Source organism: Aphis gossypii, chromosome 3 (assembly GCF_020184175.1).
Source record: "Aphis gossypii isolate Hap1 chromosome 3, ASM2018417v2, whole genome shotgun sequence".
Lineage (NCBI taxonomy): Eukaryota > Metazoa > Arthropoda > Insecta > Hemiptera > Aphididae > Aphis > Aphis gossypii.
The window spans coordinates 16,822,381-16,836,051 of record NC_065532.1 but is presented as its reverse complement, the minus strand read 5'-3'; the positions used below and the strand labels follow the sequence as shown (position 1 = coordinate 16,836,051).

Genomic DNA, 13,671 nt, shown 5'->3' with positions numbered 1-13,671 from the left:
TAGACAATAATTTTTATATTCTCTTGATGACTTTCTATAGCATAATGCATAAGCACCATATTGTTTACAAATTTGTATTCCAAAAAAAGCATATTGACCGTATATATTTGGCGACAACAAAAGGCATGTTGTAACCGAAGTTTCACCATCTATAAAAACACAAAATTATTATTATAATCGCATACAACTGAAATACGCTTTACAAGACCGTAACGATGTATCGCAGTTGATACGGGTAACAGATGGTGTTTGAGAATGAATACAATTTACCAACGCCGATGGCAAACTCCGCTGTTTATATTTCCGTTGTTTTGTATGCGCAACGTTAGACGAATTAAATCCACTCTTCAGGCTTATTGAAAATGTATTGAAAGTATAAATTTCAATTTAGATTAATATAAAATACATGATTTGATGCCTTATTGGAAATAATAATTATGACAAAGATTAGTAAGATTACTGGATGACACATTAAGAAGACTCGATGTTCATCATTGGGGAATAGTCCATCGCTAAAATATATTAATCCGGCGTATTCTATAAACAAATATTGATTGAATACGGATTAAATCTTGATTATTTAATGCAGCATATCACAATATTATAACAAACTTATTATTAAGTTTATATTATTAACATACAATATTCAAATATTGATATTAATGTTTTTATAATATATTGATCAGCATACAATCAGCACCTATAGGTACCTATATTTTTATTTATCAGATTTTTAAATTATTAAATAATTTAAAATGAACTTTATAAATTTTATTAGTCTATGTAGGTATGTGCGGTCGCAATACTACAAATACCTAATATATTATTATAAATATTTATGATTTTTAAAATTAAATAATATTATAGCTTATAACTTATAGTCGATAAATGTAAATATTACACATGAATTTATAAATAACATTTATGTACTTTTGAGTACGAAACCTATTTTTTTTTTTTATAGTTTTGTTCACGTCCACCGTTATACATATACTAATTTAATATGATTATTATTTAAAACGTTAATAATTATTAACAGAAAATTAATATAAAATGTTGGGATTTAAAAAAACGACCTAGTTTTTAGAGAATATATTATATTAAATGAAACTGTTTGGAAATAACAACAGTCAAAAGTGGAATTTTATTCAAATCACATATGTGCACGTGCGACGTGAATATATAAACAAATTAGATACAATAAGAATAAGATGTACCAAACATATCAATCACTACTAACTGACAATACCCTTTTTACGTATTTTCAACCATTGGATGCATTTTGGAGAAATCTAAAAAATATATTGAAGATAAAAACAAATGGATCGTCTCGATTCTCTAACCTTGAAACAACAACTCGAAAAATATTAAACAACGCTGGCATTACATCAAAAAATATTTATTTATTTATAAGCACGTATTATATACGTTCAATAATTCAAAGTTGCATTATTGTTATTAGTAAATTACGAAAATGCAACAGATCGTGTATAGGTACTAAAAACGAAAACCAAAGTTTATATCACATATTATATATCATGTATTTATGTCTATAATACTTGTTATATCTCGTCGTCTATGCGATGACTGTTGCCTATTACAATAATATTATCTATCTCGATGTCTATATAATATACGTGTGTGCGCGTTTTCCCCGTAATTATCGTGTACCTATATTATATACATACACCTACTTGGGAAAAAAAAGAAATACGAATAAATTAGTAGAGTTTAAATTTAAAAAAAATAAATACGATATTTAAGTATTTATTATTATCAACACCTGTATAGTTATATGCGAGTTACTCGCAATAAGCATCAACTAAAAATATACGACGATAGTCGCTTTAGAAAAAAAAAAATACAAGATGCGCGTTAAAAAATTCAGTTAAGTGGAGGTACTTCAAAATATATACATCAGTTACTGTCCAGCTCTCTGTATATATATCATTATAATAAATGGTGTACACTAAATATATATATATATATATATATATATCAAGTGTGTGCGCCAGACGGCGACGACGTCGTATATAAGCATGCTTATAAACCCACCGCCGACCAATGCATCACGATTCGCGCGGCCCGTCGTCGAGCGCAGTCGCTGACCGTCACGCCGCTGTTTACCAAACCGCACCACACCACTCGGCGGCATTTTAGGTATTTCCACCCCGCGCCGCGTTGGGGTGGTGCATACTACGAAATTACGATTCGCTTACGTTGTATATACTATACACAACAATAATATATACGATTACGAGGAGCGTAGCGTACGCAGACACGGCGGCGCCAGCGATGTATATAGTGTGTAGCGCGTTCAAAACGTAACGTAACTCAAGACACGATAACGTTTTCAAACGTCGCACGACCGCGAAAATTTCATTCGATTAACGACATCGCAATATGATTTTGGACGATTTTTTTCCCCGCGCGCAAAGTTCCTGCACGTTGTTTCGTACGCTATTACGACACGCAGCACATACACGTAGGTACCTATACGAAATTTTTTAAAATTATCGATACATATACTGCTGTAAGAATACAACGTAATAATATACGAACACGCGCAACACGCATTTCTAATTACCTATTGTATATAGTACGTCGTTATAATAGTGCCGAATCAAAACGCGTCGACTCGTTCTCGGTGTAGGTAAATTTTTAAGACGGACAGAAAACCTTACGAGTCAGTTTTTCGAAAAAATTATACTACCGAAATATGGAGCCACCGCGAAAATAAAACACGTGATTTTGCCGGACGCGCGATTTATAAAAATATTATACATACGACAAGTGCGACGATATCGATAATATTATTATAATATAGTCCTTTGAGGGAAAAAAATCGCTGATGATTTGATAGTTGCCAAATACTTCGTTATTGTTGTTATACCTTTATCGTTGAACACACTGTATTATATTTACCTACGACGATGGCGAAAAGGAACGTTATATATATATCGGCGGCGGAGGTGGCGGGCTGGCACAACGTAACGGTTGTTGAGCCAGCTGTGCGATTCGCCGCGGTGACGGCGACACGGGAGTGGTGGTGGAGCTTTTTGCCGCCGCCGCTGCTGCTCCCCTCGGATTTCCAGTAAATTGGCCGCAGCCGTCCGCGTTCGCGCGCTTGCCCCCTGTGTATCGCATTCGTTTCGCGCGCGTTCTGTCGCTCGCTCGTTCGTTCGTCCTTAATATTTGAAATTATCATTGTATATCGTCTCGCGTCACATTCACCCCCGGCACTATAAACACCGCCGCCACTGACCGGCAGCAGAAGACCGCGACTACGACTACTTTACTCGCACCACTGTCGTCGTCTCCAAGTCTCCGGGGTGAGTATATTATATTGTGTTGAAAATTAAAAAAAAAAAAAAAAAACCACAACTGTTGTTTAGCGTACGTTATATACTTGTTATTATTATTATTAATAGTAATTTATAAAAACGTTTCGGCACGTAGAGTGCTATATTATACAGTTATTTTTATACGATATTACAACCGATATTTCGAATATTTGACACGAGTATGCGGTAATTTTATAGCTGACTGATTATCGTTAATATAGGTAGTATAAATAATATTATACGACGTTATACTTTATAACAAATATTAACTCTTAAACGACTTAAGTTGCTATACCGCAATGAAATACTGATTTAATAAGCATACAATATAATATTATATATTATATAATTAAAGGTTGTTGTGATGTGTAAGTGATCTATGACCGAATCTTTCGCGCTCGTTGTTTTGAAATTTGGTACGCACTCGTAAGTATCATAAGTAATACTATACCCTACGATGTGTACCTTCCTCGAATCTTTTTTAACTGCATTTTAAAGAGGATCTCACGCAAGAATTTGATAGTTCGCGGAATATTGTTATATTTATTACTGGGTTGCCACTGTTTACACAAAACAAAATACTTATTATCATTGAACATAATTTTGAGCTTTAGCTGTATTTTATACTTGGTAAAAACACTCAAAACCATCTAAAAAGCCATGTCAAAAATATGTATAGCTTAGGTAAATTTAATAGAGTTTAAAATAAGATAAATCCATTGGAATTATTTAATTTGTCTCAGAAACGCTACGATGCAGGATCAGATAGTATAATATATAGCTATAGGTATACACGTTACGAGCAATGTGTTAACATTTAGACTATGTTAACGATGTGCTGAATAGTAATAGGACATCATATTAATTGTGTTCTACCAAACATAGAATAAACTTATGCACAAACATATTGACAAAACGTCATTAAGACCATTGATCATTTATATATATGTATATAAATAAACGAATAATTTGTGATTTTAAAACAAATCCAAGTAAAGCAGGGGCATTAATCAATTACATTTTTATTAAAATAGCAAGTTATAATTTAAATATTAAATTTAACACAAAATAATGATTTTTAGTAATAGATCAATAATTTTGAAAAACATTTTAAAATTATCCCTAAAATATAAAATAATATAACAGAATATAGTAATGTAACCTGTAACCAATGACATTAATGCCAAGCTTATTTTTATAAAACAAAAAAAAAATATATTATTATATTAATAATATTACATTTATAATGTATATTTTATATGTTATTTGTTATTTAATTCTAAGACTCGAGAAGAATATAATATGATTTTTTAATATTATTTTACTAGTTATAACCTTTATCAAACGATAATATTAAAAAAAAAAAAATATATATTTATTTTGAATTCACTATCAATACTTGTAAAATGCATAAATACATATAATATACTGTAGCAGTAAATAGTAATTATAAAAATGAAATTCCCAAATACTCGCATTGATTCATATCGACATTGTCCAATTGTTATTTGTGTACACTGTCCGTAGTGTATACATACTATATATATATAGTAAATCTATATTATTGCAATACAACGCCAATTGTAATTTGTAGTTTGTACCAAAAACCAAAACAAAATTATACGAACGAAAAATGTGCGTTATTGTTTCACGCGCAGTTGTAGATACGTTACACGTCTGTAGTGTACGTGAAAGGTCTGCACGAATAGGGTCAATATTGAGCTACGACCAGTTTTCCTCACTTTTGTGAATGCTAATCGAAAGGAAATCCAATTGTTACACACTTACACCTCTTTATTGCCGACGACGCATAATACATAAATATTTATTCGGAACGTTCAGTAAGAGTATAGCAACGGAGACTTGTAGGTACTAACGATATAGCAACGACTCGTTGGAACCCTTATCTATACAATAGCGAATATATTATGTTACATAATATTTTATACGATTTGTTCAGTCAGTTTGAAATTTTTTAACGGTAAACCATTATAACGCATAATATCTCGATCTTTACAATACGTATACCTACCTACATAATTATGTGTCTGTACGTATATAGTGACGATTGCAGATCTTACATTTTATTATAGAGAATTAATAATATAGATGTAATAGGTCGTATGAATTCATGAAATCTGAATAGTATTTTATTTAATCTTTGTATTGTATTAAAATGATTTTATTTCACTATAGTCTGTGTAAGCTACAATACCTACCTACTTATGTTTTATTTTTTCGGTTTTGGAAAAATGTTAGCCAAAAAACCGAAATCAATAACACAACTTTTTGTTTAACACATGTTTGCAGTGTAATTAACTTTAATGTAATATTAAAACATATTATTAACTAAATGCTATAAAGCAAATTAATTTGATTAAACGAGTTAGAGAGTATAAAACATTTAGATAATATTATGCTATTCAATTAACAAAAAAGTAATTATTATCATAAAGAAGCAGAGAATAGTTACCTATATAATACTGATGCAAAACGTACACACTAGTGGCATTAGTGGCAATAAACAATTAAATCTAGACGCATCGTTTATTTAATAGAATATAGAAGTTACTGCCAATAACAATTTATAAACTATAAGACATGCAGGGAAGTGAGAATAGTATGGTTAGAAAATACAGATTTAATTGAATTTAGTTTTGATACTCTTTATAAATTATAAGATCAGCTATTTATTCCATTACAAAATAAAATAATGTTATTATAAAACTAATGGCTTTGTCAAAAAGTAAAAACCAATTTATCTTGCACTATCTCGCAGATCCTCAATTTAAAAAACTTGAAATGTTGAAATAATAATATATAATATATATTGTCTAAAATATTTGGAAAAAAATAACACAAAATGAATGGACTTGCATTTTGCTTAACACTTTGATAAATATCTTAAAATTTATTTGCACAGTTTGATTATTTTGATATGACGTATTTTCAATACTTATTGTTTGGTATATAAAACTTCCTCAAAAAAAAAAAAAAACTCCTGAGAAATTGCTATAATTATAATTTAGATAAGACGTATAGAAATATTTATGTATTCATTAAGTATCTTATAAATTACTAACTTGAATGATTATTCGGTAAAAATCATTAAAATTGAATGTCCATGAATAAGTTTTACATTTTATATGATTTGTTATAAATCATACTTTGTGTTTTTATATATATAAAAAAAAATAGCTTCATTAAGTTCAAAAAATTATTTTTAGTATCTTATAAATTTTGAATTGATTTGATGATATGTAACTTATTAATATAAACCATACCACAAAATTGACATAACCTATTAAAGTATTAACGTAGCATAACCCAATTATTCATAAAGTACACATTCTGAGAATATCAAATGTATACAAATTACAAATTTTCAATTTCATTGAAATAATAATAAAGTTTAGAATAGTCAAACGCATTCTCAGTAACTACGTTATATATAACATAAACATAAAATAATCAAAAAAAATCAATGCACATTAACTAATATTGCCAGTAAATTTAACTGTAATTAATACAATTGTATGTATAAAATTAATAATATGTTCATAAGTAATTTAAATAAAACTTCACAAATACCTTAAGTATTATAATTTATAAATTTGATTAAAACTATAAGTTTCAATCTAGGCTTTCGAATATAATAGTAGTATTATAAGTAGTATTAAATTTTTATACACATCTTAAAAGTTATTACCTATTCAATAAATGTTTAAGAATTCAAAGAATTAGTATAGTCCACATTATTTTCTAATTTATAACAAGAAAAGCTAATACAATATGCTATCAATAATACATTTTTGTATTTTAACGTTTAGCAAAAAATATGGAGCCTAAAGAAAAATCATTTGTTCTTATTTTTCAAAATATATAATCATTTTAAATTATATATTATTGTTGTTTAACTTTTATACCTAGTATGTACACCTAATTTTTAAAGTTTCTAGAAACTATTAACGATAGCTGACAAACACACATTTTTTTGTTTTATTTCTTGAAATTAAATGTCAACATTAATTATTTTTAATGTTCCTCGAATCTCAGATTATTTTTTAATTAGAATTCTATAATTCAAAATGTCTATAAAGCCATAGCAGTACATATATACTATGTACCAACAAATGGCAAACGTCAGCTATACTATTATATACCTATTTTTAAATTCGATGCTCTTCAATTTCACATTTACTGTTCAAGATAACGTTTTATTTATTGATGTACCCATAAGTTTTAAAGACAATCGATAGACAATAAGCGTATTGGTTTTACAGTGACGTTTTTTTATTGTGTTAACTTTTTTTCTGGTGGAAAATAAAAAACTTCAAAACTTTTAAGTAGTTACCTATAGCATCTTTATAGGTACGATTATATATTGATTAAAATAAATTGAATGCAGTTTGTTGATTATAAATAATTTAATTTTAATATTGATAATGTGCCGCTTAAAATGTTAAAGTAGCCAGTAGGTACGCAATATTTACATATTCTAATGTCTAAGCAATATTGCATACCTACCTTAATTAGAATATATAATATAGACCGCGTCTTCTTCAAATATGATTTGTTTGTGGTGTTCTCAGTCTTATATTATACTTATTATTATAAGTATATAATTGAACGGAAACTCTTGCACTATCGTGATATAAAAGTTCTCATCTCAATTTTATGAATTGCACTTACTTACTTACATTTTAACAATAAAAATAAATCTGTAACCAAATTATACATCAACTTTTAACATTAAATTGTACTATTTAACTTTAATTACAATTTGATCATATTATGTCCAATATGTTCATGTACCATGTACATATATGCCCTTAGCGTTATAGTAAGTACAGTGTTATAACTCGACATATTTTAAAACACAATTTTCTAGTACATTTTTAATTCCGTCTTTCAATTATCTTTTCTTTACAGTCGTATTATAGGATTCTTTAAGCTCTATAACTAAAAAAGAATAAAGATTGATTCAGTTTTTGTTCTGTATTCACCAAGATTAATCTCTCCTCTTCTGTAGTGATCTTCAAAATATCCAATCCTTAGTACATTAGTTTAAAATGTTTTTTTTTTCAAAACTCGTAATCCGTATTTTTTTTAACAATAATACATAAAATAAAGATCAATTCTTTTTTACTCAAGATTTGAGAATATTATAATTTTAGATATTTAAACATTTGAAGATTTTATGTTATACGCAATGTGTAAAATTATATATTTATATTAAAAATTTAAAATATGCTCACAACCTTGGAAAATATGCAATAATATTGTTTGTGATATAAATAATTTTCCTTTGCAATATATTAATATTTGCTTATAGATTTACTGTTATTATTTAATATTTACTTATTACATTTTATCTTATTACAACATTTATCTTATTCGTTTTAATAATCATATTTTAAGACTAATACTAAAACTAATAAATGAACTAATAATATACGGTAATTAAAGATAATATGATATTTTGTTATCTAAACTTCTTCTTTAGATTCAGATATGACTAAAGAAAATTAAGTGATCGAAAAGTGCTTTCCAAGGGTTATTTTTCTAGAAATTGTTGAAAAGAATATTCATATAATATAATAATAATATTATGGTATAATATATTGAAGTATAAATATATGTTATATTAATATATTATAAGTTAATAGAATACACTCACACAAAAAACAAACATTGAACTAGTTAGATTTGGAAGGCGATTTGAGCGCATCAATGCATCGGAATACTATTCCAGATGTTTGCATTTCTTAGAATATTTTAATTCTTTAAAGCTAACTATTTATTTAATTAATAAAGATTTTAGATTTAAATATGTATATGTCCATTCATATATTATTCAATTAACTCAATAAATTTAAATATATAATCATCATGTATTAATAAATTAAGTATTATTGTATTGTTACATATTATAATTAAATACAATTTATTTTTAACTAAATTAAACGAAGTGACTTTAGCCACATGGTTACAATTATATATTTTAATGTGACCCGACTAACCAAGTTCCAACGTTAAATTTAATTTTCTAAGTGGGCATTTTTTTTGTGTTCGAATATAATTTGATTACTAATTAGTATACATATTATATTTATTTAGAGACGAGTATTAATGATGACATTTATTATTCTGTACACCAATAATAATAATTTTAAGATTCTAAAGTGCAATAATAATTCCACTTAAAAAAAAAAAAAAAAAAACAATTAAAATAATGTAACAATCATTATTCAATCACAATATTATACTATTACATTTTCCGCTTATGGCTAATTGTTACCTATTACAAAATGTAGACGATTGATTGATTTAACTAATTTCTTTAAAAATATCAGTATACAATTAACATAAAATTACAATGAATTGTGAAGTGAAATAAGTTACTGTGTTTATTATCGACTCGTCGTTTATTTTACACTCAGTGGATTTGATTATGTTAACAGAACGACGAATACTATCAACGAGGGTAAATATCTATAGTATAGTCGTGTTTGCATTGTAAAGTAGATAAGTCATAGATAGCAGTCAATCCTAAATTTTAACTTATTATATTTTAAATCGACTTACTATATTTAAGGTACCTTATAGACAAATCATAATAAATTTCACTATCATATTATACTAATAAATTGAAGTTTACAACTCGTACTTCGCTAATCGTGTGATCTTAAATAAGAAACCCCTCTAAAAACCAGTGATTAGGTACTATTTTAGACATAGAATAAATTTATGTATACGTTGCTTCATCGTATTCGATTGTTTTAGGTTGACTAAAGGTCATTCGTAGGACATATAAATTATAACTTCCAATACGCAAAACTGCGATTTGTATGTTGAGAAATGAGAATTACGTAACTAATTATTCCTTAACTGGATTGGATTGGGCTTCCGTGATTCAAAAAATAAGGAAAGTATATTTCAATCGCTTAATACTTAAAATCACTTGTATTACAAACATTAAATATATACCTACCGTTTTTAGTTCTGTGAGTATCTGAATATTTTCTAATTGATTTAAAAGTGCCAAAATCTAAATAAATAAATAAGTATACTATAACATTTTAGGTCCAGAAACTTAACTATTTGGAATATATTTGTTCTCTTTATATAATATTTAATTTTAATTTTCTAATTTTAGTCCCCTAAACAGTTAAAAAATAGCCATGTTTTAAATAATTTTACAAATTTATTCATTTAGAACAATTGTGAAATAAAAACTGTTAAAAAAATATAAATTTAATTAATTATCCAAACATAAATTTGAATACAAATTTTAAATTTTAAAAATTATTTTAACAAAATGGGATGGTCGCCATAATCGTCATAAATTGTAAGTTATTTACCAAAACATATAGTCATTTAATGCTTCAAAATAAAGTCATAGTTTCCTCAGTTTATTTTTTACGTTTTTATTCTTCCAAAATCCAATATAAAATGTATATATACCTAGTATACATATAATACATATATATATATATATTTTAGCCTATTGTGTGTTATTATTTCGTGGGAAAAAGTCAAATAACGCACGAATTTTAGCAATAAAACCACGATAACATAATACAATACTGTTATTATTGATTAAAATCGATACTCACTAATTATAACTGTATGCATTATTTACACTGTCAGCATATACAATGGTATTAGTTTCATGACAAAAATCATCTGTATGAATATGCAGATATAATGCATTGATCTAAAATTTTATACATTGTTACAATAAAACTGAACTGATGATACCGTATATAAGTCTGTAAACCACAAGAATCAAACCTAAGACGTTTAAAATAATATTTTATTTTCAATACGTACTACACAGAGTAGGTAAGTACGATATTAGTTGTTTTAGCTGTAAGCCACAGTATGCGTATTAATGAAACAATGAAACGTATAGTGTGTAATATATGTAGCTACCCTTAAACCGCAATGTATACAATAGGTCCTCATAATGAAGACGCTTCGTGTGTAAGTGTATGGAAATTAAATTATTTTAACAAACATGCTCGCTACAAAAATGCGCTCTTTTAGCTCATGTATTGAGCGTTAATCCAAAAAATCTAAATATAATAAATATTAAATACCTACCAATAATAATAGTATAAAACTTGAGAAGACGTTTAATAATAAGAAGTTGAATAAAAATTGTCGAATCTTTAAATATTCCACTGTATACCTAATGTTAATGTTAAATTTAAATTCAATGATGAGTCATTGTAAAAAAAAAAAAAAATAGACGATAATTCATGTCAATTTCTAATTTTAAAGAAATCGTATAATTTATTTTATAACACAATACAATTTATATTACTATTAATATTATAATACGATAGGTTGAACTAATATGTTACAAACATATATCGTGTGTTTTATATAATACTACTGTTTGTTGTTAACGTATAAGTAAATTCAACATCTTATTACTGTGTAAGGTATGTGAATACTGAATAGAATTCGTGGTATGAATAGCTTAAAATCAATTTAAATATTTCGAAAATCGTGTATAATAAATAATAATATTTGTAATGGCAAAAATTTTTAAGTTCTACGAATAATATTTTTTGAATTACAATAAAATAACTAAAATTGGTTTTTTATGCATATAGGAAATAATAATTTAAATAGTAATGGAATGTTTCAAGTTTTTACAAAAATATCGTCTGAACAGAAATCATGAGTATACATGTGAATATCCATTTTTTTCATAATTTAAATTTCAAACGCTTAAAAAAACAGTCATTTTTTTTAAGTTAGGTATTGTATAAACAAATTTTGTGAAACCTTAAATTAAATTATCTAACTGTTTGACCGAGTATTTTAATCAAAGTTTATAGAATAACTACATTAAAGAAGCAGATAGTTTTAAATATTATCTATAAATAACTCTAAAAAGCCAATATATTTTAAAAACAACATTATGTTTAGAAAATCTGAACATATCAATTAAAGCATCCACAGACGTAGATATCCATTATTGAGCTAAAATTAAATTAAAAAATTCGATTTTGTCAAAAATTTGTATTTTGTAACAATATCAACCATTTTTTTTAGTAATTTATTTAAAGTTTTTCCTTATTATCTATAAACATACGGTGAATTATTTAATTTTGACCTTGAAGTACCAATTATCTCAAATTTTCTACCGATAATCTACTTTAAATGTATGTATTATTATGTATTTACTATTTAGCAAACAAACTAATAATAATAAAATTCACGTCCTTATAACTGAAAGTTATTTGGCTGCTATTTCGCTAGGTATACTTTGAGACAATAAAAAAAAAAAAAAAAAAAAAAAAAAAAATAGAAAATTACTTCATATTGTTAATGGTACATAAAATATGACTTGACAACATTCAAATATTCACACTCAATTTTAATAAATATATAGAACTTGGCTATTTGTGAATTTTCAATATTTTCGCGAACAATCATTATAATATTCCACGTGACAGATATAAATTATATTTTAAGATCAACAAACCGTTAATATATTGTTAAAAAAAACTGACAAAAATCGAAATACTTTTTTTGTTGATAACACTGTTTATGAATTATAAATGTGTTATTTCATTCGTTCAATACTATAGTAAAGAATGTTTTTCTAATTTAGTATTTGAAATAATACAATATATGATTAGATGTTATGGATTTATGTAGTATTTATGTATTGTCATTTCAAGTTCACAAAAATATAATAGTCTTACCTATATAAAATTAAGTTGTTATAGTTATTTTATAAATTTTAAACATCATTACATAAATGTATTGGTAATGAAATAATGTATGAGTAAAAATATTTTAGCTTTTTTTTAGTTTAAACATTGGATACACAGCTATCATAATTTACAAAAATGCAATTAAAACTTTAACCATAAATTAATTTATAAAATCGCACAATTTCAGTCTACAATTAATATTAAGTTAACAAAATCTAGATTTATGATTTTTTTCACGACTTAATATAAATTACATATTAATAATACGAACTGTTTGTAATGTAAATTACGAATCTAAAACATATTTTTATAACCCGGTCGATAATATTATTATTCCAGTCAAACATTTCTAATTAATTTTATTTAAACTATATAATATATCCAACACCCATATTAATATTTTTTGACTTAAAAATTTGAGTTAGCCAATTATTTATAAGTCTGGTTTTATTAAAAATTATACAAATTTTATATTTATTTTATAAATCTATATAATATACTTTGTGCAAGTTGTTTTTTAAAAATAATTTATATTTTATATGCGTTATATCACACATATTTATTTTTTTATTTTTAGACTTATAAAT

General features: G+C 26.1%; 1 protein-coding gene across 1 annotated transcript in view; it reads left to right on the top strand.

The window, feature by feature from the left end:
• The first annotated feature begins 2,597 nt into the window (after nucleotides 1-2,597).
• Nucleotides 2,598-13,671, top strand: part of LOC114126415 (GTP-binding protein Di-Ras2-like) — a 50,742-nt gene continuing 39,668 nt past the window's right edge. Inside the window, exon 1 of the mRNA XM_027990357.2 lies at nucleotides 2,598-3,332. The gene's annotated coding sequence lies outside the window, so the exon portion shown is untranslated. The remainder of the gene's footprint in view (nucleotides 3,333-13,671) is intronic.